The sequence below is a fragment of the Chlamydotis macqueenii genome, chromosome 9 (genome assembly GCF_036417535.1).
Source record: "Chlamydotis macqueenii isolate bChlMac1 chromosome 9, bChlMac1.mat, whole genome shotgun sequence".
NCBI lineage: Eukaryota > Metazoa > Chordata > Aves > Otidiformes > Otididae > Chlamydotis > Chlamydotis macqueenii.
This window is the reverse complement of record NC_141564.1, coordinates 26545730-26562896: the sequence shown is the minus strand read 5'-3', so window position 1 is coordinate 26562896 and position 17167 is coordinate 26545730. Positions and strand designations below refer to the sequence as shown.

Here is a 17167-nt window from a genome sequence, read left to right as displayed (position 1 = left end):
AGTCATACACAGGCTGAAAACATTTTTATTTGATATTACTGTGTCCTCTGAAAGAACATGAGATCATGCCAGCAAGGAACACAATGGCAAAACACAAACTGGCTAAAGAAAAAAGGATATATTCATTAACATAAATTGTGAAAGACTTGCTAAGATGCTGTGTTTATCTCAGATTTCAATAATTTATTTCTTGATCTGATCATTCCAGTTAACCATAAACACTGGATAAAATGGAGCAAAATGATTTCAATTTGCTCTTTAGAACAAAATGAAGGATTTCTTCAGAATCCTTTATTCTACATTTTCCCGTGTATTAGAAAACTACCACGCCGCTGAGTACACGCCAGCCCTGGAATTTGTGCCCTGAAGTCACCCACCCGAAACTGCATGGTCCCTGCCAGAAATCCCTACAGGTACCTTGCGCTTCTCTGTACATACGGGGACTTGCTTTTCCTAAAAACGGGAAAAAGCAAGCCTGAGCAAGGCTGGCAGTGAAAGAGGACAAAATTCAACACCAGAAGAAAGCAACTTCTGATAAAGTGAAATACTGAGGTCAGCAGAGGTCCACCAAACCGTACCAGCCGAGACTCGGCGGTAAGGAACCAGCATTGATACGAGCGAAGAGAGCTCTGCACGCCGCACTTACCGCTGCTCAACGCGAGCTGAACCGGCGTGACCTCGGTGCAAGGTTTGACACTGTGCTCCTGGGGGGACCGGTTCTGCGTTCCACTGCGTTTTGTAGACAAGTAGTGGAGTCATTTCCTCCCTCCTTTCCCAGGTGACTCTGGCGTAAGTTTGCCTGGATTCTGTACCTGCATGGAGATGACCATCTCCACCTGCTTTGGGAGAACATGAGATGGATCTTTGTTCCTTTCCTCATTTATAACTTAGATTTTCCTTTTTAAATGAATCCTCTACACTGGGGAAAACATGCATATTAAAAATTACCAGAAACAAATCACTTAATTGCAAAAAACCTTTGCAAGCCCTGAAAACCCATTAAAATGTAACCAAGTTTTATCCAAGCAGAAATAAAGGTCTCAAAACCATTCTACAATTGACACTTCCATGCACAGACAAAAAAAAAAAATATCTTATCTGTAAGAACATCGGCAGATTTCGTAGTTAGGTGCGTACTGTGAACCCCACGTCCTTCTGGAGAAGGTGGTGTGGAGGACAGCAGCTCCTGCACTTGTGCTGCAGTTCCCTCTTGTGACAGAGAGGGCAAGTGCAGGTTTCCAGGGAGCCCAGAGATGCTCCACCGCATCGCGCAGCTGAGGCGCTGCAGCTCCAGGCACAGACAGGGCTGGGCTGTTAGCTGTGACTAAATGTGCTGTACTTAAACCTCTTCTCAGGAAAGATGTATTTAGTGGTCTGGGCTTTGGAGAAGTTGAGGGTTTCCTCACTCTGGGGTGTTCACCCCTGTTCAAATGAATCCAACCACAGCTGCAGGGAACCTGAACCCCACCACCCTCGCCTGCAGGAGCTGTGTGCACAAGCCAAGAGATGGCATTTTGGCTACTGCTCTGATCACCTGAGTAACTGGGAGCAATATCTACAGGTAGAAACACAGATTTTGGTGTTTATTTGCCTTTATCCCTCCCCTGCCTTCCCCATTTCTGTAGGTTCTTCACTGAGCACATATTTTGCCCCAGACTGAGCTCCCTGAATTTGCTGCTTTTTGCTTTCTGCACCTCAGAAGCCAGTTCTGTTATTGAATCACAAAACCAGGGGTCAACACTGTCTAATTCGCCTGCTCTTTTCCAGAGCAGCCACAGACTGCGTGTACCAGCTAAATCTGGCCGCTGCAGCAGGTTCTGGCTGTTTCCTAAGCACCCACACCTTCTCACCTCACTTTGTCCACGGAACACCAAACTCATGACATGAGTTGTTGCTGTTGAGGTTAGACTGAACTGTTGGAATCATAGCAAGTCAACTTCTCCAGAACTTCAGGAGTCAGGTTCCTCTACCCAAAGGCTTTCTCTCCAGCCCGAGTCACCCTGGGAAGCTGCATCAGCCTGCGCACTGCGGCGCTGGGCTGGGTGGGTGGGTGGTTGCCAGCAGATGGCAATCCCTTCCCGCAGTCCCGGGCAGCCAGGCCAGCTGTGTGTCTTGGGCACACAGAGCGTTTGGAAAAAATAGATCTTAAAGATAAAATAAATTTTAAAAAAAGTATTTCTATAATGAATTATATTAGGTGTTATTTACATAGGAGAAATACTATTTTGTCCTGGATTTTTGGACACAAACCTCTGCTCTTAGGATACAGAGCTGACAGAAGGAAAATAAAGAGTCAGTTCTCCCTCTCTCACCCACCTCTACACGCAGATACAGGCTCTTAGCAAGGCTTTGTTTCTTAAGCACTTTAGGAATGCTTCCTTTTCCATCCTCTCAGTGACATATCATAGTCACAGACATCAGAAAATTATTTAAAAAAAATTAATCACCACATGAGAAAAGATCCCAATTTAATGAACATTTGGAAGAAAGCTCTTTCTGCAACAGCCCTGCCCTGGAAAATGTTTCCATGATCTACGTTTCTGTTACACCACTTCTCTTAACCCCTCCCTTGGTTTTACGGAGCAAAGAATAAACAGAACTCACCTGTCTTTCCTCAATGAATCAGCATGTTTTGCAACGCACCCAAGTGACAAAGGATGTCACAAGTAAAATTTTGCCACAACTGGTGTCATATTTTACGAGCAATTTGACAGAGATAACTTCGTTTTATTAAGATCACCAATCAGTAGTTGCTTCAGACGGGGGGGTGTAAGACACCCACTGCGCCGAACGGGGACTGCGCTGGTTCTGCTGTCCGAGCTCCAGCCCAGCCTGCAGCGACCTGCGGTTCCTCTCCCTCGCCCTGCCGCAGCCCAGCTCTTCTGAACCTCAGCCTGAGGGGCAGCAAGGTCCTGCAGAGGGCTACACATTTGCTGAGCGAAGGAGATTTGAATACACTTCACCTACCAAAAAAAAAAAAACAAAAAAAAAAAAATCAATTTTTTTTAATAGGTTATTCCACTTTATTATATAAATTTATATACAACAAGTAAATATTCATGATGCTAATCAAAGCGGTAGCAGTGGCACAGACTAGAGAAGCAGAGAAATTTGGCTTTACTGTGCCAGCGCAGGCAGATGGGTTTATAAAATCCTCATCCAAAATATAAAAGGCCAGTGGCCATTTCTGCAAGGCCTTACTCACACACAGAGACTCACCACGTTAATGGCTCTAGTTCCAGTTAAGAGCTGCAAAATGCAGAAATTATTAGTTCAGTAGGAGGCTTTCCTCGGATTCCGTTTGTTCTGGTTTCATTTGTACTAAACTGAAATGAGCCTGTGCTAGTTCAGCAGCGCTCTGAACTCGTCATCACATTTTCCGGGTTACAAAACCAGCAAACACACTGAAGTCAAAATATTCCATGTGCGATGTGAGCAGTTCAAACATCATCAACCGCCACCAGTAGTCTAGAACATCCTAAAACCCAAAAGCAGCACAAATCCACTTTTCTTTCCTCTCCACAGAGACTGATGCTGCTGCTAACTGATTGCAGTATGTTCTGTGAACACTAATATGACCTGATATATTATTCATGCGAAATGAGAATTCTAAACTGCCAATGTTTATTTTTGCGTGAGCACACACAGGGGAAGAAAATAGAGGAAACAGTTTAATTTCAAAACATTTTTGAATTTTTCAGACATTCCCTAAGTGGACTTGATTTTTTTTTTTTTCCTGGTAGCTGTTTCTCAACAAGCAACGCAAAGTTGAAATGCTGTCAAATGCCAAAGGATATTTTCTTCTAGATGAATGCTAATTAAATTAGTAGCGTAGGTAATGACATTGAGTTTAAATTCTGTGTGTCTATGCGAGACTCAAATCAAGATAATTAATATTCAGTGCCATGTGGTTTTTATCTTTATCTTCCTGGTTGATATATTAACATCTATTTCTTAATTGTGTAAAGTTACCAAATTAACCATCTATAGTGTACAGATCATCTCCTTGATCACTCTTTCTGCAGCTCCTTTGCCTTCAGCTACCAATTGTGAACCTCAGGGTCCCCCTGCACCCAGCGAGGACCGGTGGGCGCATCCCACCGTGACACAGCGTCGTACAGCAATCCGCAGGGCAGGGAGAGCTTGCATCTCGGCGCAGGAGTGGGTAATGTGGCTCTATATACCCCTAAAATAAGGTCAGGTGAATTAAATGTGATCCCAGAGAATTCCCATTAGAGGCGTCCTTCGCAGACAGCTTAAATTAATCTTTGGATCATCGCTTCTGTGACTCTTCCGGCAGCTAAGGACTGTCACAAACAGAGCCATCCTCTCGTCCTTGCCAACAAAACTCCACGGCAGCACTGCTTGTGAAAGCACAGCTCTGTCCAAAAAGCCCATATGCTGCAGATGCAAATGTCTCCCTAGGGAAAGAGCAAGGGCAGCACGAACCACAGCGTCAGATTTTACCCAAATCGTGGCATGACCTCAAATGTGGCAACGCATATGGCAATGGCAACATAAAAACCTACTGAAAGCAGAGTAAAACAGTCTTAAACACCTATTCTCTGGCTTTGTCCTGTGCCTGACAGCTGCCTACGTGCCAGCTCTAGAGAGAGGGGGCTTTGTGACACCAGCTCATCTCAAACTGGCCACATGTCATCATGTGGAAACAATGCCCGGTCCGTTTGCCTGGGCCGCGTTTACAGCAGCAGCAGGTGAGAAGTGCTGTTCCTCGCGCTCGTTGTCAGTGCCGCTGCGGCACGAGGCCTCCTGATTGATCTGGGGGCTAACGACTGACAGCGTGTCGTGTTTCAGGCTCACACACAAGACTTGTTGACTTGCAGCGTATTTTCACTTGATCTATTTTTATCTAACTTCTTTTTCACACTTATTGCTGCAAAATCCCCAAACTTCACTCCCCGCTGCAGTACTCGCCCCCAGCCACCCCAGGGATGCGACTCCAAAAGCACCAAGTTCCGTATGGAGTCACTAAGACCTTGATGCTATACCCTGGACTCTAAAATTAGAGTGATGACATCAGAAAACCTTCAGAACTGAGACACCTAAAAATATTATCCCAGAAAATGTCACACCGGCTGCACTGGCACCCGGCGCTCGGTAGCCGGAGCGGCTGGGCGACAGCACGGCACATCCACGTTCTGTCCGTCCCGTGACAGCGCTGCGTGACGCCGCCGTGTGCCAGCGGCTCCACAGGCCTCCAGTAACACCCAGTTCCTCTTCTCGAAGTGCTGTGGAATTGTCAATGCAAGATATGATTTATGCACCTGTAGATGCATAAGACAGCCCAACTTTGTTCCATTGTTTATTTGCTGCTTTTTCTGGCTCAAGGAAGAACTCACCCCCTGTTCATCCCGGTACAGCCACTGAGCTCATCGCAACAGCGTCCCACCACAGGATAACAGGATTCGCATCCCTACCAATTACAACCCCCAGACACATCAAAGCAAGTCATACCATCAAATAAACAGCCTTGTCTTTAGAGACTGCACTTGGAAATGCATTTTAAAATTCATCAGGAGATAATATTAACAAATTCCTAGTATTGCACTTATCCCTTATTTAAAAGGCTTAGGATATTATATCCCCTTCCCCTGGTATGAACCAGTTCAGGTTATATAATGCATGTGGATTTGCTCTGACCCCATTCCAGATGGCGATACGTTATTAAGCCAAGGCTGTACAATTGCAATTTGGTGGAAAACAGGCCAGGATTTCATTACACGTCACCACTCTCAAACCGTTCTGAATGTTTCAAATTAAAAAGGCAAGGAGAAAATTACCCTTGTGTGGAACGATCCCGTTGCATTACCTCACTCATGAATTTATATTGGGTGCATATTTTATCAGCTCTTTTGCTACTTTTCCACACCCGTACGTGCAGTTTGTTATTGCAAATCGCGGGACAAACCAGGGCTGGGATCGCACAGATACAAGCAGAGGGGACCTGGCAGCTCCTGCTCTCCCTGCCAAGCGGAAGAGCTTCCGCTCCGACTGCGCAATGAAAAGGCAGTTTCAGATGACGGAGGAGTGGAAAGGCAAAGCGGGGATACCGAGCAAGATCTCACATGCAGCGGGCTTGAAGGCTTGCTGGTACCGACCTCGTCTCCAGGCAGGACATCGAAGTCCGACTGTCGGGCGGATGTATGGTTCTCAAAGCTCATTAAAAAAAGGAGAAGAGATCTCTGGAGCAAAACAGGCTTCCTTCCAGCAATCCGAGGAACATCGTTGCCTTTTCACTCTCCATCAACATCTCCTTTGAACGAAAAAGCACGCAGAAAGTCAGGCTGCTAATTCCCCCTGCTAACCCAGGGCCAGTTCTCAAGAAACCCATCAATTTCCAGTCCCACCCTTCTCTTAAAGCCCGATGTCAGTGGCGCCCGTGAACTGTACTAGTGGGCTTGCCTGGACAGATTTAGCTTGTTTTGCACTATTACGCTCCTCAGCTCCTTCCTGGCCTACATTAATCCTCTCTGTATTATTTTTCTAGCATAATTAGTGCTAATTAACTACTTTGCCGCTAACAGTTGTTTCCAAGTTCACTGAAGGAGATACCAGAACTACAAAGAGTCTCTCTGACTCGCCCCTGCCAATTTTAACGTACAGCAAGGAGCCTCTGTTGAGTCCTGTTAGTCACTGAAACCAACCCGCATACTGGCGCTTTTCTAATGTTTTCTCTTTTGGGAAAGACATTGTCATAACGACATAGATCTTAAACTACATGCAGATCTTGCGTTATGGGACTGCCTTTCACCAAACAATACATCCTCAAACTATACACGGTAGCTGACATTCACATTCTCATACGCACATCCATTGGTTTCCCTGCTTTAGGAGCCACCTCAAAATGATTTAACGCTGTAACCAGCTGGACATAGGAGCAGTTCCCTGGGGAGGTCTTCAGCCTCCGCTGCACTCTGCTGCGGGGCACGACACTCCGCACAGGCCAGCTGTCCCATGCTAGGCTCCTAGGACGAAGTACTGTGTCCCATTGCGCACAGACAAAATCATTACAGCCACGTTCACAGGTCAAACCGTAGAGGAAAGGGAAATCCAGCCAGACCACTTAGAAAATTAAAGTATTTTCCATGTCCGATTCATACTCCCCCACACGCAGAGTATCTCAAATACAAATACGAGTACGTAACAGCAGAAGGAGCGACACAGAATATAAGCAAGAACTGTTTCTGAACGGTCCCTTACTATGGCATTTTATCTTTGTGTTGTTAGTGTTGTGTGCATTGATTTCATAAACGGTAGGTGTTCCACGGAAAAAAAAAAACCAACACCAAAACCAGATCATTTTCTTTCTTATTAAATCTCTTTCCCAGCTTGTCTTCTGAATTATTCTTAATAGCCTATTTTTGAATGATCCTTCCACACATTTTGATACACCCCGCGCCTGTGACTGCCCCCCTACAACATTTGCAGTATTGCTTTTTTAAGGAGAAAAACAGGACTTCTTTTTTTTTTTTTTTCTTCAATACACTGCAAGGCTGATCATCTAATCTCAAAAAATAACGAAAGCACATAAAAGCTGGAAGGCCGTCATTCCTGGTTCCAGCAGGCAGTGGAATGTATGACAGCACGCACCACATTACCTCGTATTACCTGCTGAGGTAAGAAGATGCCGAGCACCATTTACCCTGGTTTATACAAGCGGGCAGCATCGCTGCAGCTCATTTTCCTGTCTGCTCTCAGGAGTCCCAGCGGGCAAGCCCAGGGCACTCCTAAGGGGAGTCTCTGCTGTGTCGTACGCGTGGGGAACGCAGAGACTGAGCTGCTCTGCTACAGGACCACGCGAAAGCACGTTGCTGGCCAAAACAGAAGGAGAGGCGAGGCGGCTCAGAATCAGAGGGGCCCTGGGTACGCGCTGTTTTGGGCTGAGCTCCACGGGAAGGCAGGAAGATGAAGCTCAGCAGGGGACAGAGGCTGACGCAGAAACAAAAAGCAGCCGCAGAAGCGGCCGCGCTCAGCCCTGCAGGAGAGCCCTCCGTGGAAGGGCTGGATGAAAGGCGATCAGTAAGAACCGCCTGGCACTTACTCTGTGCATTCCAGTTAACAGAGAGGTGGCCTTGCAGCAAAGATGCAGCAATAGGCTCAATACCACCACTGGTACTGATTTTTATGTTTTAGGGGAAAAGACTGCTAGACCTGCTTCTTCAAGTTTTGGCTAGCTACCCAGCTCAGAAAGGAGATGTGATTGCCCCAAGCAGGAGTGGAACAGCACCCATGCCTCGCCGTTTTGCAGGACAGGGTGAGAACAGTCCTTCCGCAGTTTGTGTGTTCTCAGCAATGATGGGACACAACTCCCACGCCACGGTTATATCAGGCAGAAGAAAAGCACAAAATACCTCGAGGCAGCCACAGAAAGGGTTTAGTAGCTCTCACTATCTTCAGCAGCAGAGCTGACTTGGGGAAATGCTGCTGCAGCGAAGCAGGTCGCTCCCCACAGGGAAGAGACGGTTGGTGGCCCCCCCCGTCTTTGTGGGGCTGTAACAAACCGTACTTGAAACTGTGCAATCCGGCACATCCAGTGCAGTATCCTGCCTTATCTCCAAGGTCTGCCAGCGCTTCCTTGGCTTTCCAAGAAAGCATTCACAAAGCCCTCCCCGCTGCAATTAAAATGCTCGTAGAGGAAGGGTGGCTCAAGCCTGTCATTCATTAACTTGTCCTTTACGGCACTAGCACTGCTACTACAATTAATTAGTCACTTATTTATCCCTGACATTCATTATGCTGCCACAAAATTTGGCATTCTGTGTAGTACAGAGAAAATAAAAGAATTCTCCCAAAGCTGCTACAACTTCACGTGTAAGTTTTCAGAATGCAATGATTGTTGTGTAGGCTGAAATCCTGCAGCACACCGATGATTGTTTCCAGATAAATTAAAGAATCCTATTAAAATGCATCCATATTCATCATATTCATTATTTCTGTCTCTTGATATGTGAAAACTCATTGTATCTCAAACGAATGGATTTTCATTGCCACAAATGCATCCCCCCAGTGCATAGCCGGAGCATCTTCGCGTACGTCACTCCAGCGATGATTTGATCCCGCATCCCTCCCGGCGAGCTACAGATTGTAAACAGCCTTTCTACATGCCAGTCAGACCTGCACATTCTCTGTTTTTATGCATTACCAAATCACCTTCTCAAGGAAAAACATATTTACTAGACAAATTCAGGAAAACATGCTTTGCTACACAATCACTCACGTCCTGGCGGGCACAGGGGAAAGGTGCTGTTGCATTTCCAGTGGAGCCCAGTCTGAGGAGTGGGTCAGCTCCTGGACAAATTCAGCTAAGGACTAGGAGCAGGACTCCTCCCGTGGGCTCTCTTTATGGGACAGATTCCACTGCTGTGTCAACAGAGACTGCTCCACACCCAGGAAACATTTCCTCTTCAGCCTGCGTTCCCCACAGCCTGGCTCCCGCCGGAGCGTTCCTCCGCAGTGGGAAGCCCCGCAGTGCCAGCGGTGAGCATTCCTGCTGGGGCCTCCACTCAGAGCAGCTCAGCTTCCTCAGGAACTCACCCTGGAGACCAAAATTAACGATTGCACGGATCGCCAGCTCTCGAGAGGACTCATCAGGGATGCCTTGCCTGTTTCACAAACACATGAATGAAATTGAGGTTTTAGTTTGAATTAAAAAAACAAAACAAAACAAAACAAAACAAACAAACAAAAAAAAAAGACCCTAAACATTTTTCTCTGCTGCCCTATCCCAAGAGTAAACCCACCACAACCCCCTAAAGCAAATGCTGAGGAAATTAAATGATCCTGTCTGCTTCAGTAATACCTGAACATGTATGTAGGGAATCAAGGACTACAACAACGCTGCTGATCACCTAACAAAACAAAAGCAGGACTGTACATCGTACATTTGGCAAAATTGTTAAGACAGATGAATCCTAAACGAAGGCAGTGTCTCCTACAGGCTCCACTGCACTTACCCATGAAAGCTCTTGCCTTTAAGCGGGGATGGCACACTGCAGCCCTGTCACAGTGGTCGCATTTAATCACGGGAAGTTGGATGATGTGGACTTTTCTACTCCTATCCAACAGTTCAGGGATGCCAATGTATACAAGAAACAAGACATTTTCCACCACCTTGCTCCACCTCCTCCGTTACTCTCGTTTCCAGGTACTGGTCCTCCTGACTTTGTTACAAAAGAAGCGGGTGCCTGCCTGACAGGACCTGCCATACATGCCGATTTTACCGGCACGCACCGTTCATGTTCACAGCAGCGGCTGTGGGAGAGGGGCTTTGCAGAGTTAGCCTTTGTTTTCAAATGCAGACTCATTCATCTTTATTCCACTGAATTTTAATCTAAGGTATTATATTCTGCATATGTCACTCTGCTGCTTTTTTCCCATTTCATGAAAGTGAAAGGATTTGACAAGGGGCCAAAAGAGACTGAGATGTCTGAGCTGGTTCCAACCGCACCTAGAGAGCTTCTGCTTTGCTTTAGGAAGCTCCTGGTCTCCATAGTTACAAAGAAGTTGAAAGAATGATCAAGTGTTACCTTAAATGCTCCCATCCAGAATGAAAAAATAAAAATGCTCAGAAACTCCCCGGCTGACAGCCCGCTGGAGCGTGACTCCGCTTCTTTCCGCTCCTGTGGGCTCCATCCCTCTCTGGATTAGGTGATGCTGGACGCTCCCCACCCTGCGCTGGGCAGAGCCAGGATTCGACATCTCTGCTGCAGATCGCCCTCCCTGCCGCCAGCCTCAGGCACTCCCAAAACCAGCACAGCCCCAGACTCTGTGCTGGGGTTGGGTAAAGAGCCCAGAGCTCTCTGAGGGGCAAAAAGTGACAGAAGCTAAGGGGCCAGTTTCAAAGCTCCAGTACAGCCCTCTGTCAAAACCAGAGCTGGAGGCTGCGATGTGTTAATCAGGCTGATCAAACAGAAGGTAAAACACATGCCCTGGAAAGCTAAAGCCACCCTGCAGCTTGCTCCAACACAGATGAAATTTTGTTTTCATTTCTAAAAGGGCAAAGAATAAAGTCTCTGACTCAGACTAAGAAAGGAAAAAAACATACACAAACCAAACCACAAAAAACCCAACCCAACCCAACCACAATAAAAAATCAAAAATCCACAACATTTCAGAGGCACGCTCGTGCCCCCTCAGCTGTCCTGGAGCAGCCGGAGCTGTGACAACGCATGGGTAGGAAGAGACTTCCTCTGCGGGAAGGACGGGCCGTGTCTCCCAAGGACAGACGCACGCCCGGTTTGACACAAGGTTCATCTCTACGACCATGTGTTCAGCCCCTCCGTGGCTCTTCTGCCTGCGCCCCGCGGTGTGAAGGCAAGCCAGAGACGTGCTTCGCCCAGGCGCAAGGGGAGTCGCCACGCACGGTCTCCGGCCAGAAGCCGGTCATTTCTCGTGCACCACCCAGCAGAGTACATTCGGCCTCTGGCTCTTAAAGATGCGAGCTGAACGCTCTGGCAGATATTTTGTGTTTTCCTCCTAGCCACGCTAGCTGCTGATGAACAGGCATGTTAACTCTTGACGACTGTGGTGGTTTAGCCCTGGTCACCACACAGTTTCTCGCTCTGAACTGGGAAGAAAGTAAAACTCGTGGGTTGAGATGAAGACAGTTTACTGGAAGAGCAGGACGTCTGCTGGCTGAAGGGGAAATATGATTAGAAAACAGCTTGCTGTATTATTTTTCTAAAATCGAACAGCAGTTTTTCAACAACTGTTAGTTTTGGTTTGGTGGGTTTTTTTAGCTCAGTAGCCTGTTTCACAGCAAAAGTATTACAAAACACTTTCCTCAACTTTTCCGCTCTGGAATAGCATAGTGTGGAATAGCAAAAAGGAGAGGAATCATGACAGATGACAGAGAAGAAATTCTAAACAAGTTTTGACATCAGAGAATGTGTGACTTCCTAAATCTTCCAAACCTGACACCCCTAGGGATCTCCAAAGAGCTGTATTAAATACATGGAGGTTTGGAGCAGGCCCGTGGAAATGAAAGCATCCATTTCCAATTAGAGCAGTAAGAGTGTTATTCAGACCTGCAGCGACAGAGAAGTGAAAGTCCTGCACAGCAAAAGGCACGGGAACGACACTACAGCTGCTGACAGAAGGCTGTTCCGCACACAGGCGACAGTACCTGCCCGCGTCTGCAGCAGAGACATTTGATATCAATTTGCTGTGCAGAAGTCACAAAACTGGATCCATCCTTACAGTCTGAGCAAGCAACTTACTAAACTCCCATGAATGTCTTTGGCAGCTCTTTGGTTGCTCTGCCCAGTTCCACAGTGGTGCTGGCGTTGCTCAGGGAGTCAGGTTAAAACCCCAAAGAGTTTCTGTCAGCATCCTACCACGTTTCTGCTGTCCTCCATCCCGTTCCAGAGCCAGTCCTCCCAGCGCAGCCTTCAATTACCCATTAGGCTCATTCCTACCCAGGAGCAAGCAGAGAGGTTTGACAGCAACAGGAGACGCTTCACCACTACGGAAGAGAGCAGCAACAGGATTCACTGTTTCTTTAATGGGGTTTAGAATTAGTCAAACCATTGTTTATTGATTGATTGAAAATATGATAACCAGTTTGGATTTCCCAATGATTTTTCCAGAGAAGGTCTCTGCTCCGCAGGAGGAACAGGAGTACAAGCAGTCTCTTACCAGCTCATGATTTTCATACACCCCCAGCTGAATCCAACGGCGACCCCTTCGTTTTATCAAACAGACAATCCAACCAACTGTTCTCTTGTCCAGCAACCTCTCTTCAACCTCTCTGATGGAACAGGATAAACAACCATAGAATATTATCAGGGATGGGGATTTATCCCTTCAAGTTTCTCTAGCAATCATTAATTTTTCCATACCAGTGCTTCAAAGAAAGGTATTCCCACTATACCAGCAGTGATTTTTATCAGGTTCATTTGTCTATTTTGGAAAAAAAAATATGTTTCAATGGATACCTTCTCGCATGCTTTTCTTGCATGGCTTTTCCCAGAAGTGTTCTCTCTTCTGCCTCCTCCCCATGCCATTTGGTGATGAATCCAGCTGCAGGTAACATTTGATCTATGCAGGCTGCAACAAATTGTGTTTTCGTCAGGCTAGAGAGACAGATTTTTCACTGCTACACACAACATAAAAAAAGCCCTGGCTGCTCTCAGCCAGACGGTCAATGATCTAAATCGAGTTCTAACTATTTATGAACAGACCTATTCATCTTTCGTTCGCAGTCTCGGATTTCCCCAGCATCTTTCCCCACATGTGAGACTGGGTGATTTGTATGCACAGGCTGTGTGATGGGACAGATGGATCTGACAGCAAGGGCGTCTTCTTCCACAAAAATGACAGGATAATAAGGGGAGATTTTGTTAAACTTGGCTACCGTTAACGTAACTGCTTGTTTACTAATAATTCAGAGCAAGTCAGACTTACTGACAGGGCTTTACTTGCCAGCCGCAGAATGTATTGGCAGCTGCTTTTTCTTAGGCTTAAAGAAATAAAGAAGAAAAAAAGAAACAACCACAAGAACTTTCTAGAGGTAGCCTGGCTTTTTTGGTTGGGTTTTTTTCTTTTGTTTTTTTTTTTAGATGTTTCAACGGCCATTGATCAGTATTTGGAATTAAATATATAGAGAAAAGCAATTCAGAGCAAAATCACGAGACCAAACAGTCTCTTAGAAGTGAAAAAGCAGCTTAACTTTTTTTCCTTAGGAAGAAAAGCATCAACTGTTTTAGTATGTGTTGTTTTCAACGTGAGGCCAGACTTCCATTTAAAAAAAGAATCGCAATGCCAATCCAAACCTGGAGGGGTTTAGAGGGGCTGGAATATGATTACCACCACAGCTGAAGATGTTCCTCCTGACTTGTGCTTTCTCCGTTTTGCAGAGGAATTGCGTTGAAGGTACTCCAGAAGGAGTTTTAAGACGCTTTGGAATATTCTCCCAGTCGTTTACTGGAACAGCATAAGTGAACACAAATCCTTTTGGATGTTTCAGAGGTTCTGGGTCTAGGCTGACCCCTGCTATCCCTCCCTTGTTATTACCCGCGTAAGAATATCCCAGCCTCTCCCTTCCTTGAGTCCCACCACTGAAGCCCTCATCATCACCACGCGCAACGCAGGTGTAAGAACAATCACTTATCTGAATGCATAGAGCTGTGGCTGCAAACCAGGACATTTTCTTTGTAATTTGATGATATCTTGGAGCATCAGAAGAATATTGAGGCAATATATTGTCACAAAAGAATGAAGACAATGATGTAACTTGTTCTTGGCACTCTGTGCACACGTGCTGCAGCAGGGAACTCCTGCCCTGAAGAGTTTCAATTCCAGCTTTAGAAGTTCAGTTCACATTCATAAAGCCACGAGGGCTTTAGCAGACTTACACACGGAGTAATCCTGCTTAGCTCAGTGTAATGTGATAAAAATATCAAGTGTGCTTTCTATTAGGATTACTTTTCTTACATCTAAGTACCAGTCCGTTGTACACTTGTAATGATAGAAACCTGCTGCTCTAAACCAATGTGCATCTTAAAAGGTGCAGGCAAGAAGAAAAACAGATTTTTGTATAAACACTATGAATAAGAACTGATTGCTGTCATTGCTTATATCAAAAATTTTGGCATCATTTGTGTGAAATCTTTATACATAAGAAACCTGTCATCAATGCTTCATAACTCTGTGTCTTCTGGTGCCTTGGCTCTGGAAGGCAAGAAGATAGGATTTGCTTGGTCTCACTCCTGCTGCATAGGTGATGGGACACATTCCTTTTCCTAAAGGAAAGGACGGTCTCATTTTATTCATCTGACAAGAACAAACACCTCCCGCTGCCTGCTTCTACGGCCGTATGGGAGGAAGAGAGATTGCTGGAGCCCTCGCCAGCACCCATCCAGAATAGCAAGGGAACCGCAGAGGCTGACGAAGCCTGGGGTTGTGGGTCTCATAGGAAACTGAGCCCCTTGACAGAGATCTTCCATATGTGCACCTCCTGAGCTCCTCAACTACTCAGAATTACACAGCAAAGTTTTGTTTGGCAGGAACTATAAATCCACGCAAACAAAATGCATAAAGGTATTGCTTGATAAAGCTTCACATTCAGAAGCAGAAGTCGGCCGTTGCTTGCATTTATTCCTCCTGCTAAGCGTTTAGCATCTCTGTTAAATGCAACAGAAGGTGCTGCCAAACCGAAGAGACAGAAACCATTTCATCTGGCAGCGGACTGAACCCCTCAGCGTGATTCCCAGCAAAGACCTACAGCAGCAGAGGACTTGCTCCCTACTGGCCTGATCATGTACGAACTCGAATTACTGGCAAAAGAAACATGCACTTTCACAGCTTTTGAGTAAATAAAAACTGCTTTTCAGCAAGGCAATAAAAGGGACAATTTACTGGACGTGTGTGCATCGAGCCTTTTCCCTTCGCCCCTGCTGTCACGTCTAGCGGCATTCCTGCTGCAGAGCTGGCTCAGTACCGCGCTTGGCATGGAGACTGCGCACGGAGACCAGAGGCGAAGGAGACTGCGGAGGATTTATCTTTCAAATTAAAAACTATATTAGTGAATAAATCTTGGTTTATCTCCCGGAAGTGCACACTGGCATCATGGAAATCCAGAAATGTGAATTCCTCCGCAATCTCCACTCATGCTGTTGTGGACGAGGAAGGATCCCACTGGAACAGAAAGCTCTCACGGCTCCAGCGTTCCCACAGCTGGAACAGGGAGTAAATCAGTGCAGAAGGTTTAACTCTCGCTCACCTGGCTTTACTGACATGGCCCTGAGACATTTTTGTCTTTGTCCCCTTTACCCCTTGAAGGATGCTGGCATCCTTATCCCAGATTTGTTCTTTCATTCCATTAGCAGATCCCCTGTGTTCGCTTCCACCTTTCTAGCTGAGGACAAGATCTCTAGAGAACAGCAGAGACCTTCTGGTGGCATTACATTCCTAAGATAACACAACAGGTTCTCTCTGCTCGTGCTTCATCAACATCTTCTGAAACACTGTGCATTTTGTGTGTGTGCAGGACAGAGAGCCAGCACTGCGACTACCGGGTCTGCTCTCCAGCTTTAGAAAGCTAACGAGTACCCAATTAAAAACAGTCATCTTAGCACCCTGCTCGCACAGCCGGGGGCAGAAGAGGGCAACATGCATCCAAGCGGGCTGAGCCTTTGCCCACTCACTACACAAACCAAACCAGAAAATCATAACGAGTCTCTTCCAGGATTAGGAATGCAGCTGATGAATGCCAAAGCCCTGTTTTATGCAAATGCTATGCATAACTAGGTTCCTACTCAAGCTATAGGAAAAAAGTGGGAGTGCAGGTCAATACAGCCATTATTTATTTAAATGAATTCAAAACAGCACACGTGCCCTCACCCTTAAGAAGACTGGGCACATATTTTAAATATTTAACATCCTAGTCCCAAGACAAAATAAATACAAGGGTATTAATTAGCATCATCCTTACTCACCATTGCCTCTAGTTGAAGATCAGATATGAAAAGTACAAGAAACTCCAAACATGTTTTAAATCAAACTTCCGTCTCCGGTGTTATCCTTTCAAACATCTTGACACGGACTGGCTGGGTAAATACTCAGGAAACTGGCTCTCCTCCTAGCACAGATCTGGGGAAACTCCAGCTTCAGCAGTGACACCCTGCATCTGCGCTGACCTCAACAACCCACACGTAGCACTTGACTGCATTCCCTCCTTCTGCTGAACTCTGCCCTGCAAGAGGATTCACCCGGATGCAACTACATTTTCATTTTACTGGAAAAAACCTATTAGTAGGGCTGAAAATACAACAAGCCAAAGGAACACGAATTGCAAACACACTGCAACTCTCTATTCTGTTCTCTCAGCAGTGTTCATGTTCAGCAGAACCGCTCCACTGAATTTAAAAGCATTACTTTGGACTACGACATCTTGAACTGAAATAAGCTTTTGGGTATAAAGGTTTAAGATGTGAAACTCTAAATTAAAAGAAAGAATCCACTTTTAAAAGCCTGCAAGTCAAATGAGTGCTTGCAAACTAAGCGTGAATTAATCATCTGCTTCAAAACATCTGTTTCCCTTAAAAATGTGCTTCCTTAAGACTATTATTCCTTAAAACAGGATCACAAATACTGTCTGACTTTGCTGACAACAGAAGTCTCTACCCAGACGTACTTAAATTAACCA

At 45.9% G+C, this 17167-nt stretch overlaps 2 long non-coding RNA genes across 2 annotated transcripts; both read right to left on the bottom strand.

Annotated features, from left to right (window-relative positions):
* Positions 1-666: 666 nt before the first annotated feature.
* LOC147599745 (uncharacterized) lies at positions 667-7746 on the bottom strand. Its single transcript, XR_015259378.1, has 6 exons — positions 7630-7746; positions 6120-6274; positions 5094-5249; positions 2605-2963; positions 1837-2144; positions 667-836 (listed from the first exon to the last, which is right to left on the bottom strand). It is a non-coding gene; the product is annotated as an uncharacterized LOC147599745 (long non-coding RNA).
* Positions 7747-12489: 4743 nt separating this feature from the next.
* On the bottom strand, positions 12490-13327 carry LOC147599744 (uncharacterized). The gene is made up of 3 exons (XR_015259335.1): positions 13203-13327; positions 12957-13068; positions 12490-12769 (listed from the first exon to the last, which is right to left on the bottom strand). It is a non-coding gene; the product is annotated as an uncharacterized LOC147599744 (long non-coding RNA).
* Positions 13328-17167: the final 3840 nt, after the last annotated feature.